Source organism: Mauremys mutica, chromosome 6 (assembly GCF_020497125.1).
Source record: "Mauremys mutica isolate MM-2020 ecotype Southern chromosome 6, ASM2049712v1, whole genome shotgun sequence".
In the NCBI taxonomy this organism is placed as follows: Eukaryota; Metazoa; Chordata; order Testudines; family Geoemydidae; genus Mauremys; species Mauremys mutica.
In genome coordinates this window covers 91,317,982-91,339,489 of record NC_059077.1, presented here as the reverse complement: position 1 = coordinate 91,339,489, position 21,508 = coordinate 91,317,982, and the positions used below count along the sequence as shown (strand labels likewise).

Genomic DNA, 21,508 nt, shown 5'->3' with positions numbered 1-21,508 from the left:
GAGAAGAAGTAGTTTGGGGCTATTTAGGAAAGCTGGACGAGCACAAGTCCATGGGGCCGGATGCGCTGCATCCGAGGGTGCTAAAAGAGTTGGCCGATGAGATTGCAGAGCCGTTGGCCATTATCTTTGAAAAATCATGGCGATCAGGGGAGGTCCCGGATGACTGGAAAAAAGCTAATGTAGTGCCCATCTTTAAAAAAGGGAAGAAGGAAGATCCAGGGAACTACAGGCCAGTCAGTCTCACCTCAGTCCCTGGAAAAATCATGGAACAGGTCCTCAAGGAATCAATCCTGAACCACTTAAAGGAGGGGAAAGTGATCAGGAACAGTCAGCATGGATTCACCAAGGGCAAGTCATGCCTGACTAACCTAATTGCCTTCTATGACGAGATAACCGGCTCTGTGGATGAGGGGAAAGCAGTGGATGTGCTATTTCTGGACTTTAGCAAAGCTTTTGATACAGTCTCCCACAGTATTCTTGCCAGCAAGTTAAAGAAGTATGGGCTGGATGAATGGACGGTAAGGTGGATAGAAAACTGGCTAGATGGTCGGGCTCAACGGGTAGTGATCAATGGTTCCATGTCTAGTTGGCAGCCGGTATCAAGTGGGGTGCCCCAAGGGTTGATGCTGGGGCCGGTTTTATTCAATATCTTCATTAACGATCTGTAGGATGGTCTGGACTGCACCCTTAGCAAGTTTGCAGATGATACTAAACTGGGAGGAGTGGTTGATACGCTGGAGGGTAGGGCTAGGATACAGAGGGACCTAGACAAATTAGAGGATTGGACCAAAAGAAATATGATGAGGTTCAACAAGGACAAGTGCAGAGTCCTGCACTTAGGACGGAAGAATCCCATGCACTGCTACAGACTAGGGACCGAATGGCTGGGCAGCAGTTCTGCAGAAAAGGACCTAGGGGTTACGGTGGACAAAAAGCTGAATATGAGTCAACAGTGTGCCCTTGTTGCCAAGAAGGCTAATGGCATTTTGGGTTGTATAAGTAGGGGCATTTCCAGCAGATCAAGGGATGTGATCATTCCCCTCTACTCAGCACTCTACTCATTTGGAGTACTGTGTCCAGTTTTGGGCCCCACACTACAAGAAGGATGTGGATAAATTGGAGAGAGTCCAGCGGAGGGCAACAAAAATGATTAGGGGGCTGGAGCACATGACTTATGAGGAGAGGCTGAGGGAACTGGGATTGTTTAGTCTGCAGAAGAGAAGAATGAGGGGGGATTTGATAGCTGCTTTCAACTACCTGAAAGGGGGTTCCAAAGAGGGTGGATCTAGACTGTTTTCAGTGGTAGAAGATGACAGAACAAGGAGTAATGGTCTCAAGTTGCAGAGGGGGAGGTTTAGGTTGGATATTAGGAAAAACTTTTTCACTAGTAGGGTGGTGAAGAACTGGAATGGGTTACCTAGGGAGGTAGTGGAATCTCCTTCCTTAGAGGTTTTTAAGGTCAGGCTTGACAAAGCCCTGGCTGGGATGATTTAGTTGGGTTTGGTCCTGCTTTGAGCAGGGGGTTGGACTAGATGACCTCCTGAGGTCCCTTCCAACCCTGAGATTCTATGATTCTATGAATACATGGAATACCCAAACTCAACTACTTAGTTCTTGTGTAAATATGAATAAAAGGAGAATTTTACATTTTTAACACATTTTAAAACCCTAGGGCAGGAAAGCCAAGTTGTTTTTTTTAACATGTGTTATCTGGTCAAGGTGAGCCCTAGCAGGGGGAAACACAACTCACACTGTCTACACTAGGTTGTTAACACTTATTTGCCAATACATTTTTAAAATGCACCTTTTATCATAGTCTAGATAAAACCTTTGAAGAGAAAGGTGAAGATAATGAAAATAGAAGAGACACACTCAATATACAGAACAGAACTTCTGAGCCTCATTGGAGGAATGGAAAACCCCAAACCAGTGATCTGCTTTTTCTGAATGGATTCCAGAACAACTGGATCAGCAAGTAAAAGCTTTAAAAATACAGCACATGAAGTGCTAAATGTGGCTGTGAGAGGTGGCCCTCACCTCTGACCTATAATTATAAGCCTACAAAACTTTAAAGATAAGCCATCTATTTTACAGACTGTCAGGGGAAAGAAACAAAAAGCTTACTTATTTAGAAGGGAAAAACTGACATTTCCCCAGGATTTTTATCACATAAGAATGGCCATACTGGGTGAGACGAAAGGTCCATCTAGTCTAGTATCCTGTCTTCTGACAGTAACCAATACCAGGTGCCTTGGAGGGAATGAACAGAACAGGTAATCAAGTGATCCATCCCCTGTCGCCCATTCCCAGCTTCTGGCAAACCCCTTCTTACACTAATGGGGGGACTGCATGCAGAACACAGGAGGTATTCAGGGTATTAGATGTATTATCTTAGTCTCAGTAACCCTCATGACGATTAAAAGAAACATCAACTTTCATGTTTTAAAAACCCTGAAGAAGTTCTGAATTTTGCAATAACTTAAGAGCAGAAAAACTCAGTTAAAAAAGTCTTTGAGCAACTTCTTGTGTTAAATTAATTCTGGTTTGAAATTAAAATTACAATGCTATTTGTTAAATGAAGGATTTAAGCAGTTAATTTTTCTTATTAGTTATATGGTATATGCTTAGTTTCAGTGATTACATTTTAATTAATAGGGAACTTCTCTGGTAATATTTGTATGAGTACCTAATTTTATGGTCCTGACTGAGAGGAGCCTACGCTATCCCTATGGCCTATGTACTGAATAACGGGATCTATGGAAAATACCACTTATCATCTTTTCATGTAGATAGAACTCAGTGAACATTTTCAATATCGTATACTTTCATTATGATCCTGATGTTCCCTATTATTGATCTTTCTACCTGACTAAAACTGCAAAGTAGGGCTAAACTCAGGATTCTACTCTCACTCAAGGACATGGCTTGCCTTGCTGATAATGCCTAACATTTAAAAGGTTCCAATGACATAATTCAGATTTTTTTTCATGGTTAATTTTATTTAATGTTAAAGTGAGTACATTTCATAGGTCTTGAAAAACTTGCTATCCTAGAAATATACTAAGACTGTGGAAAAAGAAGAGAGAAAGAGAGCTGTCTGTTAGCTTGTTTCATTGTTTTATTATCGACAATCAGCTGGGAACCACTAAGAGAGTATTACTGTATACTTAATAATATTTGGTCAGTTATAGCTTTAATGCCTGGACTCCTGTTCTGTCCTTAACCATGACCTTATAATAACCAGTCTTCTCATTTTACCCTCAGCAGGGTACTGTATATAGTTTTAATGTATGGAAAAACATTAAATTTAGACTTTTCATTTAATGATTCAGGTGGCAACGTACTGGTTACTCAGTAGTTCAACTGTGGGAGGGGAATCCAGAAATTTCTTGTCTTTATATTTCCTCCTAAAGACAGAGTGGGACTGGGACATGTATTTGCTGCACACTGTGCTACTTGGTGAAGAGAAGTAGCCATATTAATACATTGATTTGTTCTCACTGGGGTGGTTACTTCAGTTTATTGTAGGTGAGAAGGGACATTCTTTTGCATCCTGGCACACTGGGTATGTGTATGCCCCTTCTGCATATCTTGATTTTCTGTCAGATTTATTCATTAATTACTCTTACCTAATACACAATGAATTCTTTCTTAAAGGAGATTTTAGTGCTGTGTTAAAACCCAAATTAGATAAAGTAGCCACATATTTTGGATAATATTAAGCAATATTGTGAACTAAGTGACAGTGGGGAAGTCGCCACACAGTTGTAGAAAATGTACATTAGAGGAATAAATACTATCCAAAATAGCCCTTCTATCAGAGCAGGCATCTTTCAAAAGGAGATTGAAATCTCTGCAGCAAAAAAATGATCAGTGGTACTTTCCAATAAAATAAAGCTCAAGCTGAAGAAATTCAGTTGCATGATGACAATATTATTGCCTTTAGGAAACAATCTGCTGTCATACACCACAGTTTGTTTTTTGGGGGGGGGAGCTAATTTGTACGCTTTCGAAAATGTCCTTGCCATTGTATTTGTAGTAGTCCAAGGAATATAAGATCAGAACAACTGACTTGAAAAAAAAACTGCAATAGACGCTATCACAGCTTAGGACAACTACATCTGTTTTTACTCTCTATAGTCCAGCAAGGGCACTCAGCCTAGGCTCCAGGCTCTTCAGCCGTCACCTCTTTTGAGTGGAGTCACGCGTCTCTCTCCTTTCTGAGTGGGGTATTTCCAGACTGAACAATTCCTTGCCTTCACTGTGTTATTCCCCAGCAAAAGACAGACTGTCTTACGCTGGCCTTCTTTGCTTCTCCCCTCAAAAGACAGTGCCAGAGGTAAGTCACCACACAACCCTTTCTAAGCAAACACATTTATTCTTAAGGTGACAGCATTACAGAGAAAACTTATTAAAACAATAAAAGAGCCTATATCCATGCTAATAAGCTTACCAGAGATCACCTAAACCTCACCAAGGGTTCTGGTTGGTGATTAGTCCTTCAAACCCCACCCAGGGTTTGATCCTGTGATCACAAGTTCATCACAGCTTCAGCTCGGAACCAGCATGCAAGTCCTATGATGCCTCAATGGGACAGAAACTTCCAACTCCTTCCTAAGGATTGGGGGCCCCCCCTTTTCCCCCAAAGGTCCTGTTTGCTGGATCAGAAAGAAGGCCCAGAGTCAGTTTTAACTCAGGCCGTTTAACCAAAAATCCATTCTTTGTCTGTTGTTTCTTAGAGAATCTGGTTTAAAACAGTATATGCAAGCCTTGCTGGAAGTAGCGGAGGTGTTACAACCTGAGTGAATGGGCCTAACCACTCCCCATTGTTCTTAGTTCCTGGAGGGCTGTGGTCCCCCTCCCTCATGGAAATACATACAATCCTTCAAAAGTACATAACCATTGGCATTTTTGTACAATGAGCTCCTAAAATACTTCACTCAATAAGGTTTGTCCAGGATATTATGTGTGTCAAATGCATTTTTTAAAGTTGTATTAGGAAAACAACAAATGCAGATGAACTCCTACTGTAACACAAATATGCAGTTTTTTGGATAACCTAAAAATCTTGCTGACTACAGAAGAACAAAAGTACAGTTTGAAGTAGAGATATCAACAGATGAAATTTAAAATGCTATAAGAAACCTACCAGATGGCAAATCTCCAGGACTAAAATGGTTTTCTTGATAAGTTCTGTAAATCTTAACACTATAAACTAGTGTATTGAATACTTCACATGCTCCATCATTCCTTTGAACAGAGAAAATTGTCCAGTTCCTGTTTGGAAGCCATTGGAAAAACATAAAAATCCAGAAGACAGTAGATACAACCCAGTCAGAAGAGGTGCCCCTAGGCACTCATCAGACAAGAGACTTTTTAAAAATTTTCCATGCTGGTGGTTCCCAGTAGCATTCAAATATCTGGGGTATAAATGTTGCCTAGTTTACCTAAAGTAATAATGCTAAATTTGCATCCCCTTAGTACATCAGTATAAAAACTTTACAATTTAAGTGACATGCTGTAAAGTCATTTACCCTTCGTTTGAACAGCGTGAAAGAAACAAGTGAATTTTAATGAGCTTACAGAAAGAGGGAATATACTGCTTATGGGGAAAAGATGAACAGTACAAAGAAAAGACTTCTCTAGACAATTGCATTAGCAACTCAAAGTTATGCTGGTTTCCCAGGGGCTTCCCATTAGTGTCACCAAGAGAAGAAGAGGCAAAGTACCAATGTAGTTTGGTGGGTAGGAAATTAGGCTTGGGGGTTTCAGTCCAGCTACAGTATTTTGCAGATTCTATGGAGGGGAACCCTATCGTAAAAGCATGTTTTGTGGAGGTGTCTCTTCATTTACTTTCTTGAAAAGAAAGTAAGCAGGTAGAACCCTGTGAATTTGACTGTACTAATGGGTAAAATGTCAGTGAGCTTTCAAGGCTGTGGAAGTGTTTCTACAGTACTTACTGATAGCATTGCAACTAGAATGTTTACATTCAGATGGAATAAAACCCTGACGTGGGTCCCTCACTTGCTGGTCAGTGCTACTGAAGATCATTTGTGTTCAGGATATTATTGAAGGAAAGAGAAGAGTGAGACTGAAAAAGGGAATAGGCTATTTAAAATTAAAACTTATTTTGTCTAAGTTCCATTTACAAAATTTCTGTGTTTATCATGGTAAAAAAAAAGACCAAGTGTTATGGCAATGCAGTAATTTTAAATATTAGGTCAAAGGTCATTAGCATCTTTCTGACACTGAAACCTTTCCCCCAATTTTTAGTACAGAAGAGTGTCTGTGCTCTGATAACTGTGATTAGTTTTGAGCATAGGTATTGCTACTTTGGGACCTGCCTCTATTAATCCAACCCTGCTCTCCAAGTTAAAATATAAAAATTACGTGGAATTGGGGCTAGGAGAAACGTCATGTCTCCTTGTGTAATCAAACCCCTCCATCTGTTCCTTTTGGTTGCCATAGTGTTGTTCTGGTAAACTACTACCTCCCACACTTGCTGGTATTTATCATTAGGCTTGGAAGGTTTCAGGGTTTTTTTTTTTTTTAAATCAATTATAATAGAAATGTACAAGTAGGAAAAGTAAGAAAAATGCTGTCTGAGAACTCACGAGTTAGATTTAAGGTTATTTACTTTGTATATTTTGACATGATGTTGACAATTTGTTCCTTAATGGTTATAAAGCTTTAACTTTTTTAATCTCAATATCTGCTGTCATTAAATAATTGTTTGACTCCCTGTAATTTCCTGCAATTGTGAAAATTTATTTGATGAAAATGCTTAAGAATAAACTGTTATCTGTGAAATATAAAAAAAAAAATCAAATCTGCCAAGCCATATTTGTCATACAGCACCAGACACATTGCCAGTGCTGGAGAATACAGGAAGATATAGTTCCTGCCCCATGGAACATACAGCCTAGGCTTGAACTTTACAACTCTGAAGTTTGTTTAACTGTTTGCCATCGAATTCACCCACTCAATCTCCTGGGAAAATCCCAAACATCATGGCTGCAACTTCTTAAAAATGAAATTAATGGAATCTGTGACCATCTTGAGCAGGTATAACATCAGGATGCACAAAGCTCTCCCACATCCTGACTTGCCAAGGAGTAAGCCCCTAGCTAGAGTCTGGTATACAAAAAAAGTGGATGGGCTATCCGTGAGATGCAAGGGCAACACACCAAGCTGAAACCCGGTCTCCGTTGCAGGGTCCTGGATTGTTTTCTGATGAAGATCTCCACCTTTCATGATAACCCCTGGGTAGCAGGTGTCAGATAAATGTGAGCTCTTCCTATTTCCTTTGTCTGCTAAATAGGATCTATTTCTTACCACAACGCATTGACTGTTTTGCAAAAGGATAATGGGAGGAACATGGTACGCTGAACCTTCTGAAGCCTCTGGGTTTTTGGATTCTCCTCCGGATTGATATCTCCAGTGCTTGTTCTTGCTGATGCTCATAACTTTACCAAACAATAGGAAAGTGAATTCATGTGATTCTTAGCTGTTTCACTACTGCCCACTTGGTTTTGAATACTTGGAGTGGAACTGACCAGAAACTTACCAATTTCAAACTGCTGCTGCTGGAGAAAATAGAAGCGGCTGTAGAAATAGTTTAGGGTTCTGTTTGCAAACTCAGGAAAACACCACTGAATTGGTTCATATTTGCAAGTTTAAGATAATAATAATAATAATGTCTCCTCATCTTCCCCCTCCTCCCACGCTCAGATGCCTGGAAGGGAAAGTTCCTACTTGCCATTGATGAGCTGAATTTTTTTTCAGATTCTGCCTGACATAATTTATCTCTACTTGTAACCCACAGCACTGTAATGTACTGAATAGATATTATATACCAGATATTTGTTAAGGCTATATCCTCATCTTGGTGCACAGCCTCAGTAAACTTGCCATGCACTAAAAAGGTCCATGAAGGAATCTTCCCTATTATGACAAAGAGATGCCTCACAGCTGCTACTGTAGCCTTGGGGCAGCATTATCCTCAGCTTTTACTGACCTCCTTCCAGAAGGAAGATAAGTTGGTGGATTAAAGTTTTCATGAATTCACCAGCACTGATTTCAAGCCTCCCTCTGAATTTCACTCTCCTCAGGGCCCTTTTAAAGGCTCGGTAAGGTCAGCAGTCTTCGTCCCTTAATTTTTAGACTTTATTTAGAAAACAAAAGTAGAGCTACAAATTTGTTACTCATAGTTTCCATTTCTCTAGTTTTATTCCTTTTTACCCAGTGATATGGCATGAAAAATCTGACCTTTCATTCCTCACGGTATTCTCCTTTGGACTGGCTGTCAAGTTTGCTTCTCAGAAATGGGTTAGAAATTTTTCAAATGGTACTTCTAGCCATTGCTGTACATGATCACAACATTTAAATGTGCAGAGTGCCTCTGACCTACTAGGGCTAGAAAGGCAGTACAGATTCACATTTTATTCTACTTCTCTTATATTTGGAACCATAACATCATTGCAGGTACTCCAGAGATGTTAGGACAGCAGATATAAGAGGAGGTAGATAAATTAGAGAATTAAATGGAGCCAGAAAAGTTAGAAACAGTACTTAAAATTAATTTGTTGTGTATAGTGCTATGGTTGGAGTTTATATATGAATTAGAGCAGGAACAAAATAAATTGTGAAAAAGTGCTGGTAGGGTAAGGATGGTGTAGTGACTAAATCACCAGACTGGTAGTTAAGACATCCGGGTTCTGTTCCTGGCTTTGCACAGATGTTCTTTTGGAACCTAAGCAAGTCAGCTAAGTTCTCTGTGCCTTATTTTCCTCATCTGTAAAATGGGGATACTGCTTACCTACTTTGCAGGGGTTCTGGGAGGCTTAAATGCTAGCATAATATATTGAGAGCCTCAGAATTGGAGTTTACGCCATTGACTTCAACAGGGCCAGAATTTTACCCATAGATTGCAAAGTGCTGTCATTGTTATTTTCACGTTTCCTTTTTTCATCATGGGGAGGATGTTTCTTCCTCCTCATTTACCCTTATTCCAGCCTCTTGAACTTCTTCCTAGCTTGTCTATATGACCTGAAATGTCCACTTGTAAGTAGGAAACTTTCCCTGTGGAATGTGTTTGTTATGAGGTGGGGATGTGAGAAACAGGCAAAGGAAGACGAGAGAAGCTGTAGAGATCTCAGAGAAGTGTGTGGAGGTGGTTGGTTGTATTTCTTTTATTTTGTACATTTAGTTGGTTTTAAAAAATTCCTGGAAAACCTGTAAGAGTTCTGGACTGGGTTACAAGTAAGAGACGCACTAGTGCTTAAAGATTGGCAGACACTTCACCATTGTGACAAAATCCCTGCTTCATGGGCTACAATTTGGGAGCCACTGGCTTAATGTGTCTAAATGAATCTTTTTGTCCCTTTTCGTGCTAAAGACTTGGCAGTGTGCGGTTGCCACTCTGTAAAGCTTTGCTATCCAAAATAAAAGAGCGTCTGTTCATATTCTGTAGCATTTGGGACGTGTCTGTTAAATAAATCAATTTTTCTGGATTAATATTTTTGATATAATGAGGAATATATCCAGCTGGACAGCACATGTACACATTTGAGTGTTGGATGAATCAGATGGTATGAACTTTTTCTGTGTTAGCTAGGAAGCTTTTTCAGTGACTTTGTAGAAATAGAGAATCCCATTGTGACAAACATAAACATAATTTCTAATGTTGTCATGTAATCATGCTAACTATGTGGCCTGTTGCACTATTAGGTAAATAAAGGAAGTTCTTGCATTATTACTACTGTGGTTGTGTATGTGCTTGATACTGCAGTGGGCAAGATTTTATTGATTGCTACCAGTGTTCTGGTAATGTATCAATGTCTACTAAACCTTCTTTTTCCTCTTGGACATTTTGTACTATTTTAGAAGAGAATAATAGTGGTCATGAGCAGTATTCAGAATATTATTCCTACTTACATAAGTGAAATTCACAAAAACAATGTCACTAAATGATGTAGCTTAAAAAAAAGGTAAATATTGGAGAGTCAGAACATTTGTAATTAAGATTCTAATATCAATCATCTACTAGATTCTGGCAACACTCTGCCTGTAGGCATTTGACATGTTTCCACGTGTTCTATCTACCTTTCCAATTCAGTCCAAAGACTCCTACTGTCATGATTTAGACCAGGGGTCGGCAACCTTTCAGAAGTGGTGTACCGAGTCTTCATTTATTCACTCTAATTTAAGGTTTCGCGTGCCAGTAATACATTTTAACGTTTTTAGAAGGTCTCTTTCTATAAGTCTATAATATATAACTAAACTATTGTTGTATGTAAAGTAAATAAGGTTTTAAAAATGTTTAAGAAGCATCATTTAAAATTAAATTAAAATGCAGAGCCCCTCGGACCGGTGGCCAGGACCCAGGCAGTGTGAGTGCCACTGAAAATCAGCTTGCGTGCCGCCTTCGGCACTCGTGCCATAGGTTGCCTACCCCTGATTTAGACCATATATACTGCCAGATGAACTGCCATTCACTGATTGTTTACATCCCAGATGCCGGACCTTCCTCCAGGTCTGCTGAGAGACAATCACACTGAGCCTTATCCTGTTGGACAGTGGTTCGGCCATAGAGAGTCTTTCTTGCCTTTGCATATTGTAAAACTTGCTGCTTAAGCTTAGTGCTCCCAAAATAATCAGTGTAAACAACTAGAGAGAGAGGGTATGGAAGAGGGGGGAATAGCCCTCCAGGTGTCTCTGGGCAAAGAAGAAGCAAATCAGACCGTGTGAAGGACTTTCACTTTGCTTATGTTAAATCTTTGTAAAGTGATACTTTGGCAGTAAGTGTTGCATAAATGCTTAGAAAAATAGAACACTGTACTCTGCATGCTCCCAGCATGGACTGGAAACCCCAAGTCTGTCCTCTTGACCCGTCCAGTATGGGTCAGTTCCCATGTTTCCGGACAGGTTGAGCTCCACTTTCTCCCAAAACCTCTACATAAACTTGCATCCGAAGAAGTGGATATTCACCAACGAAAGCTCATGCTGCAAAACGTCTGTTAGTCTGTAAGGTGCTACAGGATTCTTTGCTGCTTCTACAGAACCAGACTAACACGGCTACCCCTCTGATACATAAACTAGACACCGAGCTCATGAGGCCTCACCGCTCTCCCAATAATGCTGGAGCTCCTCCTGCCCCTGCAAAGGTGGTGGTGGGTTAAAACATCAACAAAGAAGCAGTTTTGTTCAGCTCTTTTAATTCAGATATTCAGTAGATCAGACTTATGGTAAGATTGGGTGCTTTTTACATGTCAACTGTTGGGCGTTTGGCTTGTAGATGAAAGGTGGCCAAGGGAGAGAGGTCTGAGTTAAAATTGGTGTTGGAACCTTAACAGCAAATTTCCTAATTTTCTAGCATTAAACTTTAACATTCTATTAATACTTATTTTGTTAAAAGGGATGTATTCTTTTGTATCCATAACCTTTGGTTTGTATCTCTCTAACATTTTTTGTCTGGGAATATTCTTCTAAAGTCTACTTAGAGGATAGGGTGGTTCTAAATCAAGTATAAGAAGAATGAATGTTTAGGCCAGTAGTTCTCAAACTTTTGTATTGGTGACCCCTTTCACACAGCAAGCCTCTGAGTGCGATTTCCCCCCACCCCCAATTAATTTTTTTTTTAAATATTTAACATTATAATAAATGCTGGAGGCAAAGTGGGGTTTGGGGTGGAGGCTGACAGCTCATGACCCCCATGTAATAATCTCATGACCCCCAGTTTGAGAACCCTTGGCTTAGGCTGATTAGACACATCTCCTTTCCCCCCAAGTCCCAGTCTACTGCCAAAAGGACTGGAAGACGTGACTGTGGACATGTGTAGGGGAGAAATCATTAGGAATGGTGGGATGAAATTCAGAAAGAAAAAATATTGGGGTGGGGAAGAAGCATCCTGACTAAGATGTATTAGACTCCCTAGGGAAATAGTCTCCCTAGGAAAGTGGTTGAAACAACATTGCTAGAGAATTTAATAATAGACTGGTCAGACCACTGGAGAAAATACTATAAAGAACAGTGTTCAACTGAATGATCTAACAGGTCTTTTCCATCTCTGCTGTCCATAATCAGGGATGACTTTATTGTGTTTTATAAGCCTTTGTCACCAGATATCAATACAGAGTTGCAAACATTGGGTTTTTCCATGAATTACGTGCCTTTTTGTATCTCGTAAATTACCTTCCATTTTAGTTTTGCTCTTGAAACAATGTTGGTTGCTTAATTCTAGAATCCAAGTGCTGATGTAATTTGTTTTTGTTGTTGTTCTCTTGATTTGTGTATATATTTTTAAACTTTACTACATTTTATTTAAAATACTAGGACTTTCCATTCTGTCTAAGGGAGATTGCAATAGTACGGATAAGTCAGAAAGACATCTAATTGGGGATTGGGGATCTTGCAATGCTGATGTAAAAAAAAATCAGTGGCATTCTTGGCTCTGTATGTATCGCTAACATTTTTATAAACACCTGTTGGCATCCTATATGTAGTCCTGTGTGCACCTCTTGTCCCCTCCCCATTTTTTTTTAAGTATGGAAAAATTAGAATTTATAGAAAGGCAATTTAAATGAGAAGGAAAGGACATACAATGAGTAACTAAGGGAGCTTAATTTACATAGACTGGATGAAAGGAGATTAAAGGGAGACATGATAATACTGTTCAAATGCCTTCAAGGAAATAATATCCAGGGTGGAAGGGGATTAGTCACATTTTCTGAATGTGGTAAGACAAGGAATGATGGCCTAAAGCTGAAAATGGGGAGAGTTTCATACTAGACACCTGGAGAAATTGTTATGATGAAGCTAAATTAGGTGAAACAGTACTAGGGGTTATGTTGGGAAATGATTTGTAGGACGCAAGGGGTCAGATTAGATGAGCTGAGAGCTTTGCTGGCCCTAGCCTCTCTGATCCTATGGGCATTCTCCAGGTGGTGGGGAGGGTACATTTTACCAAAGATATAAAGTTTGTCACTGTTGTCTTTGTGTGTTCATTAACTTCTCCGCTGAGTGACGTGTGCCAGTTTCCCACAGCCATCTGTCTGTCTTGGTTCTTTTGCAGCTACCTATCACCATAGTATCTAAGCTCCTGGAGCAGAGTATGTTACCTTTTGGAGCAGTTTCAGCCCTATTAGTCCAGGCTTAAAAGACAGATACTAAGCATCAAGCTCAGATCTGTGTTGTGTGATAAAGTAATGAATTACAACTAGTCTGCTGGCTTGGCACCAGCTCTAGTAAAAAATGAGGAAATAGTTCTAGAGCATTTTACTACATTGGCTAAGTCCATAAACATTTTTTTAAAAAATGGAGCAACTTGATTTTTCTTCCATCTTCAAGCATGTAGTAATCTAACAGATTCTGATAAGGTTTTTGCTTTATATGCACCAAAGAGGGTGCTGCATGTTCCAAGCCAACAGAGAGTGAAATGTTGCATACTTCAGAACAAAGCAGAATTAATCTGGAGTATGCAAATAACACAGGAATAGTTGTTTAAAACCTCCCCTTTGCCTTTTAAAACATTGTAGGAAATTATTTAGGTTCCCAAACCAAATAATTGGAGACAGAAGCAGAAGGGTGATTTTATTCCCCCCATTATTGGTAGTGTTGGAGGGATCATGTCTAGGTTGGAGAGGATAGTTCAGTCTCCCTGGCCTATGCTGTCCTTGGCCCCTTGTAGTAGGTCACTGACTCACCGCTGCGGAGCCTCCTGCTGGTCATCCGGGAATTAGCTCAATTCCAGTACTTGGAGCGCCCCCTGCTGGCCAGCATCTCTCCTGCCTCAGGCCTCCATGTCCCTCCTGGATCCCAGTGCCCCTTACTTTGGGATTCTGCCCACCACATTGCCCCCACACTCTGGATCTCCCCTCCCAGGGGAACCCCCAGCCCTCTAAGCCCACCTTGCCTCAGTGGCTACTGCCAGTCATCATCTAGCCCCCTTTCTCTGGGGCAAACTGCAGTCCATAATGGCCACTCAACATTGGCAAGGGGATTGGACTGTCTACCTCTGCAGCCCCAGTATCTTCTTGGGCCTTTAACAAGGCCTGAGCCTGGGGAGTTGCCAGGCTGGAGCTCCCCAGCACTGCTCTGCTTCCAGTACCCTGTGGTTCCCAAGCAGCTAGGTCCTTCCCACTCCAAAGCTGGAGTGAGACCCCTCATCTCCTGGCTCACAATCCCTCTTATCAGGGCCAGCTGTGCCCTGATTGAGCTGACCACACCTGTCGCCAGCTACCTCGCCAGCCTCCCTCAGCTGCTCTTAATCCCTTTTCTAATTGGGCCACAGCCCTCTGCAAGGGCTGTTTCTTACCCCTGCTGTCCTGGAGTGTGGCAGCCACCCCACTACACACCTCCACTGAGATTGCCAGCAAGTTTTCCACCTGTTGTGGTGGTGGTTTTTGTGATGTGGGAGTCTGCTCACTGAGAATGGGGTAACTTGTTTCATATAATATTTTTATTTATTGATACTATTAAGTCTTTCAATCATATTTTACACATGCCATACCTTCCTTAAATTGTGGTCCATAATTGAGGAAGTTAAGGTGGAAAATCAAGGTGTGGCCTACAGTTTTGTTCAGTATATAACTTCTGGAAATCTTAAAGGGGTTATGTGTATTAACCCTTCATGTATCATGCAGTGTAGGATTAGTCTTTTTTTTTTTTCTATGAGTATTTTGTGATTGAGAAACACCATTGGGTACATTATCAACTCCAAAACCCTGTCTGTCTGAAAATGCATGATCATTTTTTTTTCATTTGTTATGCATAACAACCAAGATTAATATGATTCAAAGATATGAGAGGGTCTTTTTTCAGTATTATTTAGTGCATTTGACAGCACTTTGTAGATAGTCAGTTTCACCTGTTTGTGTGGGTCTTTCACACAGTAATAGTGGAGAGAAAAACATATTTAAAAACAGGAAAATGATTGTAAAGTTCACAAAAATTGGCAGGAGTACTCAGCCAGGTACTCACTTGTTAGTATTTGAAACTCACTTGGTAGAACTTATTAAATTTCAGATTCATAGTGTCTATTAGTCTAAAAATGAGGTTCAGTGTATTCAAAATTAGGGATGTAAAATGTTAACTGGTTAACCAATAAGCACCAGTCTTACTGGTAATGTATTCAGTAAATGGGAAGGGGGCCGAAGCTGGGGCTGGCAGTGGAGTTCCAAGTAAAACGTGGGGGTGCTGCAGCACCCCTCACACTCCTAGTTCCTGTACCTATGTTGTGAACTTGTTAACAGTTAAACATTTAACTGATACAATTTTAATAGTTTAAATAGTTACATTTTTAAAACACTATTTACATCCCTATTCAAAATTACAAGTGGAAAGTCTGAGAAATATGTAGTATCACCTTGAGAACACTACGTAGCCCTTGGATTTAGGTAATGAAAATAATTTTCAAGGAGTCTGGCTAATTTTTCTTTCTTTGTGCATCAAAACCCGTAAGCAATGAGTTGAAGATGCATTGTGATTTAACATCTGGGGAAAACAGTTAGTTGATTTGCTTTAAAATAATTGAAATTAAAGGTAATGTCCCACATGTAAACATTTAGGTTTTTTTGGATTGTAATTATTATGTATTTTCTGTTTACATTTTCACTAATTGCTTACTTTAGAAGCTCTGGTAGAAATGCCCCACAGAGTTCAGTGCATTAGTATTTTCAGAGTAATGAATAGGCCAGCAGTGCACAACATTATGGAAGGTTCTGAATAGCAGCGGAGACTATGCTTTTAAGCAATGACATCCAGAAGCATTGAGGTGGAAATTAGTGAAAGTGAAGGGCATTATCTACGTTATTTGTTCTAAATTTAGCTAACTCTTCATGAAGTAAAATTTCTTTCCTGATGACCCCAAGTTTATAAACTTTGGCAACAATGCATTAGTGCGGAGGGGGCCCACAAGGCGGGGCGCAAACTATGGCCAATGGGCTGCATCTGGCTTTAAACTGGCCCTTGAGCTCCTGCTGGGGATGGGGGTCTGGGGCTTGCCCTGCTCCGGCGCTCCAACCAGGGAGCAGGGTCGGGGGCCACTCTGTGCAGCTCCCAGAAGCAGCGACATGTCCCCGCTCCAGCTCCTACGTGTGGGGCAGCCATGGGGCTTCACTCCACACACTGCCCCGGCCCCAAGTACTGCCCCTGCAGCTCCCATTGGCTGGAAACTGCGGCCAATGGGAGCTGCACGGGTGGCGCCTGAGGACAAGGCAGAGCGCAGCAGAGCTGCCTGGCCACGCCTCTGCGTAGGAACCAGAGAGGGGGACATGCTGATGCTGCTTCTGGGAGCCACTTGAGGTAAGCGCAGCCTAGAGCCTGCACCCCTGAGCCCCTGCCCCAGCCTTGATCCCCCTCCCGCCCTCCAATCCCCTCAGTTCCAGCCCGGAGCACCCTCCTGCACCCCAAAGCCCTCATCTCCAGCCCAACCCCAGAGCTTGCACTCGCAGCCAGAGCACTCCCCCCCCACCCAACCCCTTTGCCCCAGCCCTGATCCCCTTCCCACCCTCTGAACCCCTCAGTCCCAGCCCAGAGCACCCTCCTACACCCCAACCTCCTCATCCCCAGCTGCACCCCAGAGCCTGCACCCCAGCCAGAGCTGTCACCGCACCCCACTTTTCCTGCCCCAGCCCGAAGCCCCCTCCCGCACCTTGAACTCCTCATTTCTGGCCCCACCCCAGAGCCTGCACCCCCAGCCAGAGCCCTCACCCCCCCACACACACTCTAACCCCAATTTCATGAGCATTCCTGGCCCGCCATACAATTTCCATACCCAGATGTGGCCCTTGGGCCAAAAAGTTTGCCCACCCCTGTATTAGTGGGTGATGGGAGGGATTGAGAAACTAAGATTGTTAATGGCCTCGGAGTGCTTACATAGGACATCCACCTGTAATCAAAGTATTTCTCTGTTCCAACCAATTCCTAAACTTTTCTTCTTCTTTTCCCCTCTAGGAATATCAACTGAGTCGCAAAGAATGATTCAGTAACAATAAAACTGAATGCCAAGGCCTTTCCATAATTAATTAATTATTTATATTTGTGAACAGAATGCTATGAAACCCACATTGCTAGAGGAGCAGAGCAATTACATTTTGATAAACTTTGCTTGTGGTCGTGGTGTGTTGTCCTGTACCCAGAACTTTATTTCCAGTTGGAATATTCCATTTGTATGTGAATATTTCACCTGCTGGTACCTAGCATTTTTGAAGCAAAAACCTTATCTAAAAATATTAGAAAAGCCTCATTCCGTGATTACAAACAAAACTATTTTTGTTTACTTATTGCCATCAAAATCCTAGAAAAATATCTAAAATATTTTAATTTTTAACGCACACATCTTGGATGTCTAGGAGCAGAACTTCAGCTGGTATGAATCTGTGGAGCTCCACTGAAATTATGTCAGTGATTGAAAGCTATGTTGAATTAATTGCAGCTATGTCAATTGAGAATCAATGCTATTAGAATGATATATCCCATAGAATTTAATACACATTCTTTGTTTTGTGGTTATCAGATACCTTATTTGTGTATTAAATTAAAATTTCACTGACGTGTTGTAGATATCTCTGAAAAATATTCTATTTAGAAACAATAGTCTACTTGGAAACAATTCTGCTATGTCACTTTCTAGGCTTCTCTTTTCCTGTAGTTCATTACTTAAGTACATTGGTTTTTAAACAGAATCAGTTTCTTAGTTCATTTCTACTTGAAGCCATAGGACCATATTCTTCTCTCAGTGTAAATCCAAAATAACTCAGTGGACCTCCACTGTGGATTTACAGTAATGTAACTGGGAACAGAATGTGACCCATAGCTGTGGCATCACAATTTGTTGTGGATTTGAGGGTCAAAAATAGAGGATTCTTACTGCAGGCTCAGAGATATAAGATGCAGGAAGAGTTGAACTAAGAAGCAAATATGCAATTTAGTACCAATGCTTTTAGTAATAAATAATGAGGGAAGAGAAATTTATGCTGCATGAGTCGAATTGTTTATAAACTATGTCTATTTTCTTTTTCAAAGTCTATCTTCAGCTGAGAAAATGACCCTATTACTGTTCTTTCTCTCTCATTTACTGTTATGTCTATAATTGTGCGTGGTATAGTTAGGCTCTGATCCTTCTCTCACTGAAGTCAGTGGGAGTTTTGCTGTTGATTTTTTGACAGGAATGGGACTAGGTTATATATGAGAAAACAGAAAAAAACAATGGTTATCTTGGAAGATGGCCATAAATGTTAAAAACAATATATTGAAACATTTCCATTAGAAACAACTAAAAGTTGTTCTAGCCAGAGCTTTGGAGCTGTGCTCCGGCTCCGCTCCAGCTTCAGGCAAAAACCTGCAGCTCCACTGCTCCGGAGCTGCTCTGCGCTCCAGCTCTGGGCTCCGCTCCAAAGCCCTGGCTAGCCTAATATTACAGTCTGCAAAGGTCAAACCATCTTCTGGGGAATGTAGAAAATATGGCTCAGAGCTGGATCATATTTATAAGGACTTAGGTGGGGAAAAGCATTATAATTTGGATTTAGCCATTCCTACTTAAGATAATTTCAGTTTGGCAGACAGTGGATCTAAATCTAACTTATCTAAGTTTTTTTTTGTTTGTTTTTTTATTTGCTTACTTTTTAACATCTTTGTAAAGCCTCTGAAGTGCCTAAAATATATAGGGGTTTTCCCCCTGCCCCCTTCATTTATGTAATGTAGAGAAGGTACCACAGCCTGTTTAGATCTATAGCCATATATTGTGCCCAGCCATACAGCACGAAAACTGTTTTATGGTGACCCTCTACATCTTGAGAGAGAAGCTTTGTACGTACTGCCAGAACTTGGAGATAAAATACAACCTTATAATATTCTCGGTTTGGGTGTTCATTATACCATTGTGCTAGCAACTTTATAGTTATATTTGAGAAGGTATATTTAAACACCTTTAAATTAAAAAAAACACATGTGCATCAAAGCATGAAGAACTTCATATTTTTTCTCCGTCCAATGGTGGGAGTTTGGGAGAGTCTGGCAGAATTCCATGAGGCTATTTTTACCTATTAAAGATGGAAGGAACATGTTTTTGTTTTTTTCTAGTTAAAGGTTAACTACAAAGCTAATATGAAAATTGTGCTAAACCCAGATTTATGTGCTGCATATTCTCACTCAGCCAGCTCTTGTGTATATAGGGTGGGAAAGCATTCAGCACAGAAATAAGCTTTTAATTGATCATTTAAAAAAAAAGTCCTTTCCTGTGAAATTCATTGACACATTCTCTTTGGCTGAAGAGACCCCGGAATGCATCCTTCTGTGACATTCTAGATACCAGGAGTTTTACAAGGAAATATCCTAAAAAGGCAGTTATCTGAGAGTGAAACTTTCAAGGGCAAGTGACAGCATTCTCACTTCTCAGGGTGTATTTGGCTGTAGACCTCTCAGTGCCATGATATCAGGCCGAGCTTGAATGTTCAGAGCACAGTGCAAGACTTTCCTTGTTTGCATAGCTCTTCTCTCTGTGAAGATGGTTGTTAGAGAGCCTAGTGAACTATTCCTCCTGTAACCCTGTTTAGAGTGGCTACATTTGTCCTGTGTAGAGGTGCCCAGGAGAAAGTGGATGTAATTACGAAAGAGAAAATGTTGTCAGTGGTATTAGTATGCAGTTCTTATAAGTGAGATCTGTTACACTGTGACATAGTGAAGTTCTGGGAGTATTGTCACTTGGCACATTTAACTAGACAGAATGAAGTCCTATAAAACATATTGTTGGGGGATAATCCTACATTGGCAGAGGAATGTACTGGATCATTTTTTCATCTCTAACTTTTATGTACTGTGGTATTTGCTCCCCATAATGTCATAGTGTGTGTGTGTGTGTGTGTGTGTGTGTGTGTGTAACGCCTCTCAAATGTGGAAATGGAACTGTTTATAATCTGAGTATATGTCTATACTACTTGCCGAATCGGCGGGCAGCGATCGATCCAGTGTGTGTGCGGGGGGGGGAGGGCTCGATTTAGCGCATCTAGTCTAGATGCGATAAATCGACCCCTGAGCCCTTTCCTGTTGACACCTGTATTTCACCGCTGCGAGAGGCGCAGGCAGAGTCGATGGGGGAGTGGCAGCAGTCGACTCAATGCAGTGAAGACAACGCTGTGAGCACATCTAAGTACATCGACTTCAGATATGTTATTCACATAGCTCAAGTTGCATAACTTAAATCGATCCCCACCCAGTGTATACCGGGCCTCATCAGATACAGCATGAAACTGTTTAACTGGGGACAAGAACTAAAGCAGAAGTGTAACTGTTACATTCACATTAAACTTAAAATTTGAGCCCCAGTTAAAGTTTTATATTGGAAAAATATTGTGCTTCATTTTTTCTTTAAGTTCAGCATTTTCTTTGCATAGGTCCCAGTGAAGTTATGTAGCATCTCCTGAATGTGAAAACAGAAATGCTGGATTGTTGGCCTTTCAGTGGCCTAAACTAACACATTAGTCTCTAACTCTAGTAGTTGGTTACATTGGTTGCTAAAATCATGATAGAAGTGGGAGATTGAGACAAGATATTAATCAAAATCGGGTGGATAAAAATTGATGATTTTTAAAAAAATTAAAAATACAATGATTTTGATTTTGTTATTGAAATTATACATTTTAAAAAAAATAAATCAGTTTAAAATGAAATCTGAATTCAGTACAAAATATGTTACGGTCTAAACTTATAATTTAGTTGTAAATGTGGAGCATGTTTTAATGAGAATAGTTTATGTATCCAAAACATTTAAGATTGTTTTGTTTAATAAAGATAAATTTTATATGCTGTTTTGTGTATTTATTTAATTAAATACCAGTTACTACCCTAATGCAGCTTGAAATAGATCATGAGCAAAAGTTAATTATCTAGTAAATTAGCAATATATAATTCACCATTTTCTAACATATTAAAATGTACAGTTAATAAGAATCTGAAAACATTAAGCTATATAATTGCACAAATAAATGTATGTAGTTATAATGTACCCTCATACATAGCAAAAAGATGTACCAAATCTAGTACAAAGGCTCTATTTAGTTGTAAATCAACATGTTTTAATAGTTATATCAAATGACAATGTACTTTTCTATAGAAAATAACTGAAGTACAAATGAAAAAATTGATTAAAATCAGTGATTTAAATGGCGGCTTTCCACTTGGTCATTTAAATCATGATTTAAATTGCCTGATCAAAATTATATTAACTAGCAGGTTGTAAGCTAAGACCTCCATTTCTGGCAGCAAACGCTGTATACAATTATAAAACTGGAAGATCCATCTTCTTACGCTTCCCCCCCCCCCCCCCCCAGGATTTGTTTCTAGCCCTGCTGATGTATTGGACCTTTACAGTTGTTGCTGGTTGCTTGAACTAGCAGCACTTTTTTGGTATAGGTTTGGGATTTAATTTGGCAAGCCCTAAAACTTGGACTAGTGTAACTTCCATTTCCTGATACTGCAGGGTAAATTTTCAGTCACAAGTCTCCCAAACTCT

At 40.3% G+C, this 21,508-nt stretch overlaps 1 protein-coding gene across 3 annotated transcripts in view; it reads left to right on the top strand.

Moving 5' to 3' along the window:
* APBA1 (amyloid beta precursor protein binding family A member 1) overlaps positions 1–21,508 on the top strand; it is a 153,668-nt gene that overhangs the window by 7,459 nt on the left and 124,701 nt on the right. Inside the window, exon 1 of one of the 3 annotated variants that reach the window (XM_045022143.1) lies at positions 14,418–14,435. The exons of the other annotated variants lie outside the window; for them this stretch is intronic. The gene's annotated coding sequence lies outside the window, so the exon portion shown is untranslated. Of the gene's footprint in view, positions 1–14,417; positions 14,436–21,508 lie in introns of those variants that run through there. 3 annotated transcript variants of the gene reach the window in all.